We start from the raw sequence: 17,204 nt of genomic DNA, 5'->3' as shown, positions 1-17,204 counted from the left end.
AGGGAGATTGGGGGAAGGAGTGCACTCCCGGTGACTGAAGATGCGGGAGAGCTCGGTAGCAGTTCCAGCCCTGTGGCTGAGAACAAAGGGGCAGTGGGTATAAACTGGAGAGGGGCAGATTTAAACTAAATATAAGGAAGAATTTCTTCACTGTGAGGGTGGGGAGGCCCTGGCCCAGGGTACCCAGAGCAGCTGTGGCTGCCCCATCCCTGGAGGGGTTCCAGGCCAGGTTGGATGGGGCTTGGAGCCCCTGATCCAGGGGGAGGGGTCCCAGCCCATGGCAGAGGGTGGGCTGGATGGGCTTTGAGGTCCCTTCCAACACAAACTACTCTATGATTCTATGTAACATTTTGGGCGTGCTTTCTGAGAAGGAGCAGCTAAGGGGTTGCCTCCAGTGGTACAGGAGGCAGCTCTCCCCTTTTACCTACAGGTGTTTTCTGAGCTGAGGAGCGGCTTTCAGGTCTGCACCAGACAATAAAAAAAAGTCCATGTCATTTGAGCACAGGTGGATGTTTTAAATCCAGTTCTACCCTTTTAGTCCACCTGTCTTCAATTATCAAAACCACTCACTCTAAAACTCACCCTTTGATGTAACTGCCGTGTTTCTCATTTGGCAACTGCAGCCCTGCACCCCTAGCTGGTGTTGCGCCTAAAGTCCCTGTGTCCCTTTGGCCCCAGGATGGAGTGGCACGGGAAACAGGATACGAGATGGGCTCGAGTACTCATGGGCAGGCACACTGAGCCACCGAGACACGCTCATGCATCCGGAGGGAAAGCCAGCTGGTGGCACAGCACTCCACTTTCACTGCCACAGGTAGGTCCAAAAGAGCTGATTGAGAACAAGGAGCCGGGACTGTATCAAAATCTGGAGGGGAATTTCTAAGGAAAAGCTAATCCGGTAAGAAAACAGAGAGCTCTTCATCTCAGAAGTGGAGGCAAAGGAATTTTGGGGTTTAACACAATCTGGAGGAACTTTTGGGTTTAACTCTGTCTGGAGGACCTTGGGGTTTAACCCATCCTAGAGGATCTTTGGTGTTTATCCTGGTGTGGAGGATCTGGTTTAACCTGGTCTGGAGGAACTCTGGGGTTTGACACCAGTGGAGGATCTTTGGGGTTTAACCTGGTCAGGAGGAACTTTAGGATTTAACTCGGTCTGAAGGAACTCTAGGGTTTAACTCGGTTTGGAGGAGCTCTGGACTCTTACTCAGCAGAAGCAGCCAAGCAGGAGCTCCAGTTGCTGCCTGAATGAACAAGGCAGGAAATGACGCCTATGTTTCTGACCCAGTCTGTATAAACACCACAAGGCCTGAGCTACACCACACGTGTCCCTCCTGCCGCATCCCACCTGGTGTGCCAGCCGTGGTCGGAGCAAAGAGAGATGACTTCCAGGCAGCTCCACAGAGGCCAAGTCGCTGCAGAGAGGTTCTGGCAGCCAGAGTGAACACCTGCAAAAGCAGCACCGCTTCAGCACGAAGAAAGCCTTTAACTCGCTCTAAGTGCGCATGTGGGCCAGTAACTGCCGGTGAGGGGGTTGTGCTGGAAGTAGACAGCAGTGTTTTGGGATTTGCCCTGTAGATATTGATTTTAATGCTAAGTAATGGGATGAAAAGTGTTAAATGATGTTAAAAGATGAGTAGATGAAGTCCAACCAAGTGATTCTATGATTCTATGATAAAAAAAAGCAACTCAGAAAACTAACACTAAAAGGCAGAATTTCCACGGCCTTGACAAGGGAAGTTTCTATCACTCAGTTTGGCTTCAGGTCTCAGCTAAACGAAGTTGTTATTGTGTTCTGCCAAAAAGTACATTCTTCATAGAATCACAGAATGGTTTGCGTCAGAAGGGACCTCAAAGCCCACCCAATTCCACCCCTGCCATGGGCAGGGACACCTCCCACAGGATCAGGGGCATCCAACCCAGCCTGTTCTTGACAGGCTTGAGCAAGGCAAGTGAATCTGATGTGTCTACTTGAATTCAAATTCTTGTAGAGAGAACTAATACTGACATTTCATAAGCAAGTCTTCAAAAAGTACTAAGAGCCATTGAAGCACCACCTGAGAGAGCTAACACGGCTCTATTAATCAAACCTCTGATATTCAAAGCTCAGAGTGCAAGATTTTAGGATGCGTGGCTTGCCACTGGCAGTAACAACAGTGGTAACTGTGCTGGTTTTCTGCTTCTGGAGTCACTCACAGAATGACAATACCTGAGAGGCACGTCTTTTAACTGGATGCTGTGACTTGGACCATTACCAGGTGAGAGCAGCACTTCGTATGAGGACAGGCTGAGACAGCTGGGGTTGTTCCACCTAGAGAAGGCTGCAGGGAGACCTGAGAGCAGCTTCCAGTACTGAAAGGGGTTCCAGGAAAGCTGGGGAGGGGCTCTGGATCAGGGAGTGCAGGAATGGGATGAGGGGGACGGTTTTGAAGCAGAAAGAGGGGAGATTGAGATGAGAACTTAGGCAGAAATGTTTTGCTGTGAGGGTGGGGAGGCCCTGGCCCAGGTTGCCCAGAGCAGCCATGGCTGCCCCATCCCTGGAGGGGTTCCAGGCCAGGTTGGATGAGGCTTGGAGCCCCTGAGCCAGTGGGAGGTGTCCCTGCCCACGGCAGAGGGGTGGGACTGGATGTGCTTTGGGGTCCCTTCCCACCCAAACCATTCCATGAAAGGCAGTTTCTCGGACAGCTTGCCAAAATACTGCTTAACCAGTTCTGCAAGACCACCAGGTTGTTTTTCACATGACAAAATTTAGTTGTTAACTTTTTAATACATCTTAGAGAGAGGGATCTTTGACAAGATAATCTGGCCTGACCCCAGGGCAGAGACTCCCGAAGCTATAACCTGTATCTCGGGAAGATGCCAAGCAGCTATACTCAATATAGAAGCCCTTTTCCATTTCAAGTTGTGAAACTGCACAGAGCAAGGTCAGGCTGAAGTAAATCAATATTAACGCAGTGCAGAACAGGTCTGCTTTCTTCCAGGTACTCCTCATTTATTCACCTGGGTGTTTTACTGATTCTCTGTGAGGAAGGTTGTGCCCAAGGTAAGAACTCTCATTATGGTGAAAAGGGGGGAAACTGTCTGCATTTTAAATTCCATATGAAACTATCTCTGTTCCAAAGCTGGGATGAGAAGGGATCACTGCTCGCAGAGTGAGCGCTGCTGGGTTGTGCAGCCCCAGCATGCGCAGTGCGGGTTTTGGGGTGAGGGCAGGGATGGGGAGAGCAGGTTGCTGCCTCGGCAGGAGCAGAATTGGACAGGGAGGGCAACAGCAGACTTGGGAAGTCAGAGGTGCACAACAGATCATTTGCAGGAAAGCAAATAAATTATTCAGACACTTAAATCACCAGCCGCCAGCAATCTCTGCTCTTGCCTGGTGGTGTGTGCCAGGCTGTGTCTCAGGTACAAGGGTTCAGTTTTAGGATGAGCGGAAGAGAAATTCCTGTTTATGGAGCATGTTCTTTTCTATTGATGATGTCCAGGCTGGAAGCCATTTCCGTTGGAGTGAAACTGAAGCTCCCAGCCCCAGGGAGCTGCCTGCAGATCCCAGGGAAGGGGTCTGGCCTCCCAGCACAAGCGTCCAGCGTGGTCTGCCTGACTGGGGCACCCAGCTGCAAACTGGAACACCAGGGATAAGTGAGGAGGTGGAGCTGGGATCCTGCCGACGGAGAGCCAGCAGGTCAGAGCGTGTGGCACTTGCTATTCATTTTATGAGGTTTAATGCCTTTTCTTTGGGTACAATACCCACTATTTTAGCCGTTTACTTTTACCTTCATTCCAGACTGTAAGGGAAGTGTAAAATCCCTTTAAAATTCAACAGGTGATCAATCATGTATGTGTAAAACCAAAGTGATTTACTCTGTGGGGAGGAGTCACAGCTGCTCCTTCCCCTCCATTCACTGTGACATGAAGATTGGATGGGTATGCGTGAAATCAGAATTATAACAGCGTATTTAAATAAGTTAATTACATGTCTGCCTGTCCTGGACTCAAATACTAAGTCTTCTGTGCTATGACCGCCCACAAAAGGGTGCAAGAGGAGCTCTTGCATTCAAGTACCAATCCCAAACAACTTAAACTACCCCTACAGACTCCAAGGCAAGCACGTGCGGATGCTTGGTTTGTCCTGCAGCGTTGCTATGCCACTCTATGATGAAATAAGGAGGTATGATGAATATATTGATGTAAAACATAGATATTATTGTTAGTGGATTGGGATAAACAGAGTATTGTGTTAAGAATACAACCAGAACCGGTATTTGGAAATTAACTTTTGGGGCAGTTATAAGAATACTGTTCAGTTGTGCAGAGCCTTTTCTATGGCTGGTTTAAAGCCCAGTCTAGCTGAATCAACAGGTTGTGCAAGAAATGTCAGACCAAGAATAGGTATTTGATTTAATAATAATTAATGATTAAAAGGTTAAACTACTTTGAGTATAGGCATAAGATTAAATAGAGGTATAAGTGCAACTGCTTGAGGCTTTCTTTAAAATGTTTTAAAGAATAAATAGAAGTTTCTCAAGAAAGAAGATAAACGATTTTTATGATTGGTGGAGAAACATGAAGCACGGCTTCTGAGGGAGAACTGAAATCAGACAGCGGAGATAAATTATCAGGGTGGACTTTAAAGAAGAATAATGAATAGAGAACTTAGAGCCCATGGAAAAACACCAAGAACTTTTTAAAGAAAATACCTATTGTATAATGTATATAAATATCTGATGGTTTGTGTGGGCTTTGTGACACGCTGAGGTGATGGCCCAACTCCAGGTTGTAAATAAGATAATCCCAGAGTTACCTACTGTCTGGTGAAATTCCTCTAACGAGACAGGAGAGCACACCCTTGCCATGCGGAAGCTGCTCTGCAAGGCACAATTCTTCACATAGGAACTCAAACACATTTTTTAAACTATAATAATAGTTCTAGATATAATATTTTTTTAAAAAATTAAACATCTAAAGGAGCAACTCTCAGAATTGTCCTCCTCTTATTTCCTAGGAAACCCAGTACACGGGGACAGGGAGCCTAGAACAGACTGAGCAGAGCCCAAGATCTTCTTTCCAGCTGACCTCAATAACAGGCACTTAAAGAAAGACCCTAGGAGAAAGAGACGCACAGGATGGCCTCTGTTCCCTGGCAGCCTTCTCCTCCGAGTGTTGTGTATCCAGAACCCATCGCAACATGCTTCTGAAGAAAAGCAGTTGCTGTCAGCTGGCCTTTCTCAGGTAAGTGGTTACGTGTAACATGCTTCCAGGTTCCCAGGATATGGGAAAGAGGCACTACACTACAGGAGCATAGGAAAATCAGTTTAAGACTGAAGAGCGCTTTCTGAGCCAAGGTAAATGCACTCTGCGAGTCCTAAGTGGCTTTGAGCATCTCCCACGCCGTTCGGAGCAGACTGGATGTTCCCAAAGCGCTGTGATGCACTTAGCAGGGGGAGTGAGTCATTAGTGAAGACAGGCTGAAAGCAATGCTATTAAAAGTCAATTCTCTTAAAAGAAACGGAGAGGCAGCTTGCAGGGACAAATGCAAACGCAAAGCTTTCTCCCAAATGGAACAAAAAGGATGCAGGGGAGGCCAAAAGCATCTTCATGGGAGCCTCAGCCTTTGCTTCTCAGGCACTGCTAAGAAATGCCTATGGCTGTATCCGGTTCTTGAGCTCTTCCTGACCTCCCTCCAGCTCTGAGCACCCACAATTTCTTCCGGAGTATGAGTCTAACAGACACCACTGTGAAGCCTGTCCCTGATTCAGGGAGACCTGGAAGGATACAAAGCCCTGGAAACCGGTCCTTACGGGATCCTGAAGGGGATGAAGGAGGGTGAAGGCTGCTTTCCCTCCCACCCCACTTCCTCTCTGCACTTTCATCCTGCCTAGATCCTAGCTGCATGTTTGCCAGGAAGCAACACACAGCGTTCTTCTGTTCTGCTGTGCCCCAAAGAGCATCTACGCACTTCCATCCCCCGATACTGCCCTGCACAGCACTGGTGGGTTGGGCGCAGATATTGCAGAGTAAGTGCCTTGGAATACAACACAAATTCTGTCCTCTCCAAGCCATTCCCAAAGGAGGCCAGCCCATCGCTGCTATCCCTCCCAATCCCTGTTTAATCTCTTCCCGTGCTGCACTCGATCACTTGTGTGGATATGGGGCAGAACGGACAGGATCCAGGAGGCTGCGTTTCCCCCAGAGATGGAGCATCACAGACAGAGCAGCTGCCTACACTGCGAAGGGAGATTTGCCTGCCGTTTCCTGGAAACGGAAGCTCACAGTGGGCACAAAATTGCCTGTGGCATTGGCAAACCTAGAACGCAAAAGGAAAGAAGCCAGATAAATGATTTGCTGTGTGCTGCTTCCTCCACTGTGCCAGTCCTGTGACCTCTGGAGAGCAGCAATCAAGAGCACTCCTGTGTGCAGCAACATGTTCAAACTTCACCTGGAGAGCACAGAAAATCTCCTGTCCTGGGCAAGTGGGCCTGCTGAAACGACGGCGCAGGGGAGAACACGGTGGTAAGTAACTGGTTCCTATCAGTTTAGAGAGGATTTCTAAGGAATACAGGTTGGTGTGTGTCCCTCTGCTCAATAAATACACGTATTTGCCCTGTCCCACGCGCAGCAACACGTCCTGGAGCACCTGGACACTTACTCATGCTCTCCTCTTCCTCCCTCCCTCCCAGGTACAATGTGGCTGTGCTGTCCCACAAAGCAAACACGCCATACATCAACTTCCATGTGCCACCCAAAGACTTTTGGTACAGAGAAGTCATGGACTGAGACTCGTCTGCTTGTTGGAAAGGCGGGGAAAGGCATGGATTTGAAGGTTCCTTCTGTCCTTACTGCTGATCCCACACTGATAACCAGCAGAGGGAAAGAGAAGTGCTGAAGCACAGCAGTGATCCATCTGAATCTAGAAAGCTTCAAAAGGAGGAGGCCACAATTTCCATTTCCCAGGCTGCTGGATACCACCGCCTGTGCCAACTGTGATCTCCAGGTTTTTATCACTTTCTGCTACCTCTACCAAGTACTGTACCGACATGTTTCCATTGCACTGCACTGTGGGAGCAGAGGTAAGGGTGCATTGGTGAGCAGATCATACCCACTGACATGGCATGAAAGGCCTGGCACACGCAGGTGAAAATGAGTAACTGGAAGATGAGCAGGTAACACACATGGAATTCTGTGCTACTGGAAGAAATCTCTCTTTTCCAATAAACGCAATTGCTCTGCATTATGTGTGTATTTCCTCACATCTATCCCAGTTTCCATAGAAATACCTATCAAGATTGCTTGTAAACTGTCTAATAATATTTGCTTTTATGAAGCACCCAAGACATGCTGAGAAGAACCTGGACTGAAAGCATTCCTGGTTCCATGAGGAGTAAAGAACCACCACTTGCCTGTCTTTGGATAAACAGTTTAAGGAAGAACCAGTATATCACTCAGTCACAAATGTGTGAAACAACAAAGCATACCTAAAAGTGGAGCGGTATTTGATGACCATGAAGCTAAAGATGTTGACGCTCTCTCAGCTGTCCAGCTTGCTGGGTGCCCACCTGGAAAAGAACAACGTTCAAGGTGAGACCTTCAAGTTTAGCATTAACAATTCATTTTGCACTTAGCCCCCCACCCTCTGTCTGGGAGAGGGCAGACACCTCTGTGCTTGGGCTTTAAAGTTTGTGTGGGAGGCTGGGTGGGAGAAGCAGTAATTGTTTCCAGCTGAGAATCTGAGAATTGAGTTGCCCCATCCCACCTGGTTTGTGTTTAGAACCAGAGCTCCCTGCATGTCTTCAGCTAGTATGCAGCCCAACATGGAGTCTTGCTTTTTGTTCCTCAAATAAAATGTGCATTTTGGAAGTATTTTCTGAGAGTGCGTGTGACCTTGGACATGTGCTCCTCTTCCCTGTGGGACAAGTAGGGAGGGATGTGATGACTCCCACTGCCTTTTGCTGGATCACAGACCACTGCAAGCGAAAGGGGGTGGCAGAGGGCACCTACTTCCCACCAGCACTTCCCTTGGACTGTTACGAGCACCATCCCACACTGCTGGGGCAGTCTGGGGGCTCCAAAGTCCTGTGTTTTGGGGGCGTGAGAAAAGCCTCAAGTGGCCAATTTGCGGCTCAGGAACACAGCCTAGTAAGTTAGTCTTGCATTTTGCAGACTCAAAACGGGGCTCAGCAGCTCATGGACAGTGATAGAATCCAGCAGGGTTTGAAGCTCAGGCACACATGGTCTGTCCTGGAAAAAGACTGTCTCCTGTATTTTTGGGCTCAGAAACAAAAAGTGCTGCACTGGGGGGGCGGAGGCACTCAAAGACACCAAGGCCTGCAACCAGGCTCATTGAGCTCTCAAAAACAAAGAGACTAAGTTCTGCATGGGGACGACGTTGAAATCAGGTTAGTTTGAGATTCAGAAAATAAGTGCTGTGTGCTTCAAATAAGGCTTCTCTGGCCAACTTCAGAAATAAAGACCAGGTGCTGTGTTTTGACACCAGGCTCATTGGGCCAATGTGGGGGATCAGAAACAGAGACTAAGTCCTGCATTCTGGGCTCAGAAACAAAGACTAAGTTCTGCTTTGAGAAGCTTAAAGCAGATCCCAAGGCCCTGGGCTCACAGACTAAGTGCTGCATTTGGGGGAAGCTGAAACCAGGCTCATTTGGCCAGTCGGGGGACTCAGAAGGAGAAACTAAGTTCTGCTTGTTGAATGCTTGAAACAAGGCTCAGGGGGCCAGGGTCAGAAATAAAGCTCAGGTGCTGTGTATTGGGGTCATGACACCAGGCTCATTGGACCAATGTGGGGGTCAGAAAGAGAGACTAAGTCCTGCATTTTGGGGACTATGACACCAGGCCCATTGAAACAGCTTTTGGGCTCAGAAAAAGAGACTAAGTCCTGCATTTTGGGCTCAGAAACAAAGACTAAGTCCTGCATTTTGGGCTCAGAAATGAAGACGAAGTCCTGCATTTTGGGCTCAAAAACAAAGACTAAGTCCTGCATTTGAGAAGCTTAAAGCAGACACCAAAGCCCTGGGCTCACAGACTAAGTGTTACATTTTCAGGGGGGCTGAAACCAGGCTCATTTGGCCAATTTGGGCATTCAGAAACTAAGTCCTGCATGTTTGATGCTTAAAACAAGGCTCATGTGGCCAGAGTCAGAAATAAAGTGCTGTGTATTGACTGGGATGTTGACACCAGGCTCAGTGTGGGGGCTTAGAAAAAGACTGTGTTTTGAGGCTTGAAACCAGCCCCCTTCAGTCTTCCTACAAGCTGAAAAAATGCTCTAAGTCCTGCATTTGGGGAGCTTAAAACAGAGACCAAGTGCTGTGTTTAAGGGGGCAGGAACCAGGCCTGTTTTGGTACTCTGAGACAAACTCCTGCAGGTTTGGTGCTTGAAACCAGGCTCCTCTGGCCTGTGTGAGAGCTCAGAAACAAAGCCCACATCCCCTTGGGGGTCTGGAAACCAGGCTGCGAGCTCAGGAACAGCCCCGGGGCTGCAAACCAGGCTCACAAGAGACAGCGTTCCGGCTCAGAATGAGGGCCGAGTGCTGCGTTTGCGGGGTGGAAAGCAATGTCGGGGGCTCAGGCCGAGGGCTCTTGCACGAACCCCGGGGGTTGGGGCTCGCCAACAGACCCAGAGCGGCACTCGGGGGCACAGAACAGCAGCAGTTCTCAGCCTCAGAGCCACAGACCGAGCCCCGCGCTCCCGGGGCTGCAGACGAGACTCCTTCAGCGCCGCCGAGAGCTCAGACACAGTGACCGAGTCCCGCCAGCGGCGATTCGTACCCGGCGCACTGCGGTGCCCGCGGGGCTCGGGACCGCCGACAGTTCGGGGGCTCGACCGGTGCTCCGAGCCCGGAGCCCACAGGGGCAGCCGCGGGGCCGGGGCGAGCTCACGGCCCGCCGGGGCTCGGTGGGGGCTCGCAGCAGCTCCCCGGCGCCGCGCACTGCCCCGGGGCTGAGCACAGCGGCGCTTCGGGGCTCCCCGGGACCGCTCCGAGCGGGGCTCCCGGCAGCTCCCGCCTCTCCGGGACCGGCCACGGCGGCCCCCGGTACCGCTCCCGCCTCTCCGGGACCGGCCACGGCGGCCCCCGGTACCGCTCCCGCCTCTCCGGGACCGGCCACGGCGGCCCCCGGTACCGCTCCCGCCTCTCCGGGACCGGCCACGGCGGCCCCCGGTACCGCTCCCGCCTCTCCGGGACCGGCCACGGCGGCCCCCGGTACCGCTCCCGCCTCTCCGGGACCGGCCACGGCGGCCCCCGGTACCGCTCCCGCCTCTCCGGGACCGGCCACGGCGGCCCCCGGTACCGCTCCCGCCTCTCCGGGACCGGCCACGGCGGCCCCCGGTACCGCTCCCGCCTCTCCGGGACCGGCCACGGCGGCCCCCGGTACCGCTCCCGCCTCTCCGGGACCGGCCACGGCGGCCCCCGGTACCGCTCCCGCCTCTCCGGGACTGAGCGGAGCTGAACAGGGTCAGGCCAACTCTCGGCTCTGCCCTCTCCCAAGGAAACAGCGGCTGCAGCACAGCCATCGCCTCCCAGCTCCGAGCGGTACCGGCGAAACCGCGGTCACGGTCCCAGTACCGACCCCCAGCCCCAGAGCCCCCGCACCCAGCCCCAGGCAGCGCCTCCCGGCCGCCCCCCCGTCCGTCTCCCTACCAGAACTTCAGGAACGATCGCTGTGAGAACCGCGGCGGCGCCTCAAGAAGCGCGCGAGGAGGGGCGGGGCGGGAAAGGTGCGCACGCGCGGGGCGGAGCCGCACACCTGAGGGGGCGCGTGGGCGGGAAAGGTGCGCACGCGCGGGGCGGGGCCGCACACCTGAGGGGGCGCGTGGGCGGGAAAGTTGCGCACGCGCGGGGCGGGGCCGCGCACCTGAGGGTTGCGTGGGCGGAGACACTGCGCACGCGCGGGGCGGGGCTCGCGCAGGTGCATGCGGCGCGTGGGCGGGGCGGCAGAGCGCGTGCGCGGGGCGGGGCCGGAGCGCATTTAAGCCGCGCGGCGGCGGCGCTCGCGCCTTCATTAACGGAGTGACTGTCGTTGCGAGTGGTTCGGGGCGCTGCGGAATAAAGCCCTCGGCGCCGGCGCCCCCGAGCCGCCCCGCGGGGCCGGTTCGGAGCACGGACCGAGCCCCGGGGCCCTTCGTGGGGTCAGGGTCAGAGCAGGGACCGAGCTCCGCGGCTCTCCGGGGCTGCTCCCGGGTCACGCTTCCTCGTGAAGTGCGGCCGCGGGGGGTTCCGGGGGCCGCCCCCGGGGTCAGCGCAGAGCCGGGGCTGAGCTCTGCGGGTGGGGGTCCCACACGGGGTCCGGGGCTGCTCCCGGGTCAGGGTCAGAGCAGGGACCGTGCTCCAGGGACCGGGATTATGGATAGGGTCTGGATCAGAGCAGGGACTGGGCTCCAGGGACCGGGATCGCAGATGGGGTGCGGATCAGAGCAGGGACTGGGCTGCAGTTATTGGGATCATAGATGGGGTACGGATCAGAGCAGGGAATGGGCTGCAGTTATTGGGATCATAGATGGGGTGCGGATCAGAGCAGGGAATGGGCTCCAGGCATTGGGGTCCCACAGGGGTCTCTTCACAGGGTCTCAGTTGGGAGCCAGGATTGAGCTTCAGGCTCTGGGGTCCCACACGGGGTCTGGGGCTGTTCCTGGGTCAGGGTGGGGGGCTCAGGGCTTTGGGGGGGTGGGAGTTTGTGGGGTGGGAGCTGGGGAGGGGGGCGGGGTCTGGGCTGGGGGGCGGGCGGTGGGGTCTGTGGGCGGGGCTGGGGCACTGGGGGCGGGGTCTGGGCTCAGGGGTGGGCGGGCTGGGGCCAGGCGGGGCGCGGGGGGGCGGGTTCTGCGGGCGGGGGGGCGGGGCCCCCCGGCGGGGGGAAACATCCCCAAAGCCGTTGCTCTCGTCACGCACCAGGCAAAAAAAGATGTCTGAGATAGTCTCTGGGGCGAAAAGTGCTTTTCCCCCCTTTTTTGTTCATTGTTTGTACAAACACCGGAATGGTTATTGTTTAATAAACACTTTATTAGTCATTGTGTGTGTGTACAACTATGACAGCTCATATTCATATCGGAGCCGTGACAGTGATTGATTTACGACTTGGGCCAAAGCCAACATCAATGCAATCGAGCTGGAGCCATCCAGGAACCGGAGGTGGAGCTGCCAACGAGCCAGAGCCATCCAGGAACTGGAACCACAGCCAAACTGGAACTGGGAATCGGCTGGAGCTGAAGATAGACCAGCAGCACCAAACGAGGTGGAGGTGGAGACGACACAGAGCTGCAGCCGCACAGGAGCTGGACCTGAAAAAGATGAAGGCATAAATGAACCAGAGATGAAAGGAAGCAGAGCCGGAGCTGCAAACGAGCTGGAACATCCACGAGCTGGGTCAGAAACAACCTGAAGCTGCAAACGAGCGGGAGCTGAAAGGAATTGGAGCTGCAAACAAAATGGGGGCAGAAACCAACCTGAAGCTGCAAACGAGCTGGAGCCATGATGAACAGGAGCTGAAACGAGCCAGAGCCATCTGCGAGCTTGACCCGAAACAAACTGGACGCTCCACAAGATGGACCTGAAACCAAATGGATGTAGAAGCCAAGACCCGGAGCCTTAAACAAAGCGGCGCTGGACCTGAAACAAAAGAGGAGCAGAAACAACCAACCTGAAGCTGGAGGTACAGCAAACAGGAGCTGAAACGAGCCAGCGCCGAAATCAAGCAGAGCTGCAAATGAACTGGACCACCCGTGAGCTGGACCTGAAACCAGAGCAGAGACAAACATGAGCACGAGGCAGCTGGAGCCGTCCGGGAGCTGGACCTGGACGAAACCAGAGCCCGAGCCAACAAACGAACAAACAGGACCCTAAAACTGAGCAGCACCCAAAACAAACAGGGTCCAGACAACCCACCTGAAGCCGCACGGTCCCTGCAGCATCTCCAGGCCGGCGTAAGCCTGAAAAGCCTGAAATCTGCCTGAAATCTGCCTGAAAAGCCACCTGCCCTGGGCAGTAGCAGCAGCACAGACGGAGGACCAGCAGCCCTGGGCCGGGGACGGGGCCAGCACTGCAGCAGGGTCTGGCCTGGACCCCGACAACACCCACCGCCCCCTCCCCAAACACCGCTCACGGCCCTGGAACGCGTGGCCCAGCCCGGCTCAGCACAGGGACAGGAACCCCAGAGACCCCCTGCCCCACACACACTCCAGCCATGGGGGTCCCTGCCCCACAAACACCCTCCGGCCATGGGGGTCCCTGCCCCACAAACACCCTCTGGCTATGGGGGTCCCTGCCCCACAAACACCCTGCAGCCACAGGGGTCCCTGCCCCACAAACACCCTCCGGCCACGGGGGTCCCTGCCCCACAAACACCCTCTGGCTATGGGGGTCCCTGCCCCACAAACACCCTGCAGCCACAGGGGTCCCTGCCCCACACACACCCTGCAGCCACAGGGGTCCCTGCCCCACACACACCCTGCAGCCACGGGGGTCCCTGCCCCACACACACACTCCAGCCACGGGGGTCCCTGCCCTACAAACACCCTCTGGCCATGGGGGTCCCTGCCCCACAAGCACCCTGCAGCCACGGGAGTTCCTGCTGCACACACACCCTCTGGCCACGGGGGTCCCTGCCCCACACACAGCCTGCAGCCACAGGAGTTCCTGCCCCACACACACCATCTGGCCATGGGCGTCCCTGCCCAGGTGGGCGCAGGCGGTGGCACCACAGTCACCCCTGGTTCTGCCCCACTGGATCCATGGACTCCCTCCACCCCCCAGAAGCCCCACCAGGGTTCCACACCTCCCCTCCCGTCCCTCGGCCGCCCCGCCAGCAGCACGAGGAGCAAAGACAACACGTCCCAAGCACAAAACCGCCCCGAGCTCCCCAGCCCCGGCACGGGGCACTCACCGGGCACATCGTCCCCACCGGCATCCCTGGAACTCGCTGCGCTGGGGCCGTGCTCCTTGCCCAGGCACCGGGATGAGCCTTCCCCACACTTCAGCACAGCAAAGAGGCATCGCCTGGGTCACCAACTCCTCCCGAGGGAACAGCAGAGCCAGCATGGACATCGCTGTCCGTCGCTTCACCCATGGGCCGCAGGAGCTCCTCTGGGTCCCTGGGCAGCCTCTGCTCCCACCGCAGCACGTTGTTCTGAGCTGAAAAAGAAGTTTTCAAGTAAAACAAGGGCTCACAGGTTGCTCAGAGCCACCCCACACGCCCGCTGTGGGTGCCCGGGGGAGCTTCCGGGGACCCCAGTGTGAACGCGCCATCGGAGGAGCCCCGCCATCTCCAACCTCGCTGTGTGGCCACGGAGCCTCCCCGGGGCTCCTGGAGGCACCAAAACCCATCACCGCAGCGACCCCGTGTTTACGGGTTCAGCACACAGGGACTCATGCGGCCTCGCTGGCCTCCAAGGGCTGCGCTTGTCCCCTGCCCTTGCTGCAGCCCCTTGGCCCCACCACCCTCCCCAGGCACTGCTGTGGCCATCCCGGCTCTCCCGGCACCTCCCTTGGCACGGGTCACGGCATCGGCCCTGAACAAAGCCGCCTGAGCTGCCCAAGTCCCTCGGGGTTTGTCCACTGTCTCCCTTTTGGGAAAGGACGGTGAGGATGGCACCGAGCAGGGCGCAAGGGCTGAACCCCAGTGCAAACCAGTTCCCCCAGCAGCAGCTCCCACACTCACCGGCCCGAGCTCGCCCTGCCCAGCACCAGGCCAGAGCAGTTTGTCCTCCTGGCTGACGCTCCATAAAGCCGTGGGGAGAACCCAGCTGGCACCTGTGCCAGGAGAAGGGAGCCTGGTGGCAGCAGGAGACCACTGGGTCCCCATCTCCCGCAGGACCTGGGTGGGAGACGCGGCACACGGAGCTCTAATGGACAGTCACTGGTCCCAGTTAAACCCCGAGGTGGAAATCGGGAGCTACTAGGAACCCCCAGCCCCACAGGCCAAGCTGCAGTCGCTGCCCTGGAGAGGGGACCCCAGGGAGACGTGGCAAAGCCACCGTTTCCGCAGCATTCCTGCTGCTCCTCTGGTCATTCTGGTGTCCCTGCAGCCCATCACACACGAGTCACTTCTCCCGGTCCCAGGAGGGCTGCAAAGCCGCTTCAGAGGGGTTGGGATGCTGGCGCCACCTCGGGTGTCCGGGGGTGTCCATTATTCCTCAGGGACGGCACTCGCTTTCCACCAAGCACAGCCCTTGTGTCCAGGGCCTTCGGTTTGTTTGACTCCAGCAGGAGCGCTGCCCATGTCTCTACGAAGACTCCACCGCCTCACCGAGGGGCATAACGAGATCTAAAATGGATTAAGAGAGTTAATGCGCATCTGTAGGACAAAGCATAAGGGACAGAATGAGTTCAGATGGGGTTCCCGATCCCGCCCCGCGCCCCGAGCAAAGCCCCCCGAGCCCCCGCTCACCGGTGCCCGAGCAGCCGGTGCCCTGAGCCGCAGGAGCGAGCAGCCCCGTGTCCGGCGCAGCGGAGCCCGCGGAGCTTCCGCAGATGGGGAACATCAGCGGCAGCCGGCGCCTCGTCGGGCACCGCGTCGAGGGGCTCCAGCAGAGACCTCGCGGCTGAGACCGGGGCACGCGGAGGGAAGGGCTCCGAGAGGGACCGGGACAACAAACCGCTCCGGTGCCTGGGGGAGAAAAGAAAGAGGAAAATCAGGGCACCAATACAACACCTGCCGGGCAAAGGCACAGCTTTAGCCTTTAACCTTGGATTTTAACCTCACCCCTCAACGGTAACAGTGCAGATAACACCCAGGGAGAGCGGGAACACAATGGGACTGGGAACACCTGCTTAAACATGCCGGCCAATAAACTGCATTAACCAAAAGGGAACAGAAATGCCTTTAACTACCCCTGGGTCCCATCAGGAACTCCTGCCCAAGGCTGCTCCACCGCCGTGGCCCCACAGCCCCAGACGGGATCCCCCAGACCCGCTGGGATCCAGCTGCGGCTCCCGGGCCGCGGAAGGGAGAAACAAGCCCCCTCCCTCAAGGAAGTGCCCACAGCTGAAGCCGAGAGCCGGCTCCGGGCAAAGGGAAGCAGACACAGGTGGAGCCATTCTGTGCCCCCAGATCCAGGTGCCTCCTGTTCCTCACCCTGATGGCGGCAGCTCCTGCTGTCTCTGCTCCCCTCGTTAGAGAGTCCCCCACAATTCTGCAGTTGATCCGAATCCCGTCTGTGGGGCCGAGGGCCTTGGAACGTCCCATCCATGCAGCCCGATCCAAGCCGGCCTGGCTAGGCTGGAAAGAGGGGCAATCGAGATAAAGTGTCACCTCTGGGGCCCTTGGCAAACCCAGCAGTACTTGCATTACACAAAACCACAGAATCTGACCCAAACCCCATCACCTCCACCCCAGAACCCCTCGGCACAGCTCCCAGCCCCGCTGCCCCACGGACAAAGCGCCACTGCCCCGAATGCAGGGGGCTGGCACTGTGACCCACCTGCATTCAGGGTCCCAGCCAGGTACAGACCCCGTGTCCCCACACCATCTCACCGTGTGGCACCAAACCGGCTCACCAGGACCGGGCAGCGTGGGCTCCGCAGCCGTTCCCAAGCACAGCAGAGACGGAGCGGGGCCAGACACCCCATGAAGCCCCTGGTTCTCCCCAGCAGCAGCCCTGGGGAGGAGAAGTGGGGCACAAACCCCCGTGTCCCCGCTGGGGAGCACACACAGGGGATGGACACCCTCAGACCCCAACACCCCCAGACCCCAACCTAGAGATCTTCCCAAACGCCTCCAGCCCCAGCCGCCCCCTCCCCAAGCTATGATCCCCACTTCCCCACCAAACTCCCCCCACCAGCCAGAGTCTCCTCTTAGCCACCCCAGGACCCCTCTCCCCCAACGAGGGACCCCTCCACAGCCACACTAGGACCCCCCCATCCTCACCAGGGACACCCCCCACCAGCCAGAGACCTCCTCAATCCCACCGGGACCCCCCTAGCTCCTCCCAGCCCCCCAGGACTCCCCCTTGCTAGCCAGGGACCCCTCCCTGCCAGCCCTGGACACCACTAGCAGCTCCCGGCCAGACAGGGTCCCCTCCCTGACCCTGGGACCTCCTCCCCACCAGCCCCCCCCGAGTGCCCCTCAGACCACCCCAGCCCCACCACGATCCCTCTCAGACCCTCTCAGCCCGACCAGGACCCCCTCCGGACTCCCTCAGATCCCTTCAGCCCCACCAGGACCTCCTCAGACCTCACCCCACTCCCCGCAGGACCCCCTTAAACCCCCCC

General features: G+C 56.5%; 1 long non-coding RNA gene across 5 annotated transcripts in view; it reads right to left on the bottom strand.

Moving 5' to 3' along the window:
- The window catches only part of LOC128852146 (uncharacterized), a 38,204-nt gene extending 27,372 nt beyond the window's left edge, over positions 1–10,832 (bottom strand). For 2 of the 5 annotated variants that reach the window (XR_008449792.1, XR_008449791.1), the window contains exons 1-3: positions 10,644–10,832; positions 7,467–7,547; positions 1,346–1,445 (exon numbers count right to left, since the gene is read on the bottom strand). This is a non-coding gene — a long non-coding RNA (uncharacterized LOC128852146). The remainder of the gene's footprint in view (positions 1–1,345; positions 1,446–7,466; positions 7,548–10,643) is intronic. The other 3 variants (XR_008449790.1, XR_008449789.1, XR_008449793.1) reach the window with 2 other exon arrangements.
- Positions 10,833–17,204: the final 6,372 nt, after the last annotated feature.

Source organism: Cuculus canorus, chromosome 4, assembly GCF_017976375.1.
Source record: "Cuculus canorus isolate bCucCan1 chromosome 4, bCucCan1.pri, whole genome shotgun sequence".
Lineage (NCBI taxonomy): Eukaryota > Metazoa > Chordata > Aves > Cuculiformes > Cuculidae > Cuculus > Cuculus canorus.
Note: the sequence above shows the minus strand (reverse complement) of the source record. Positions and strands in the feature narration are given on the sequence as shown.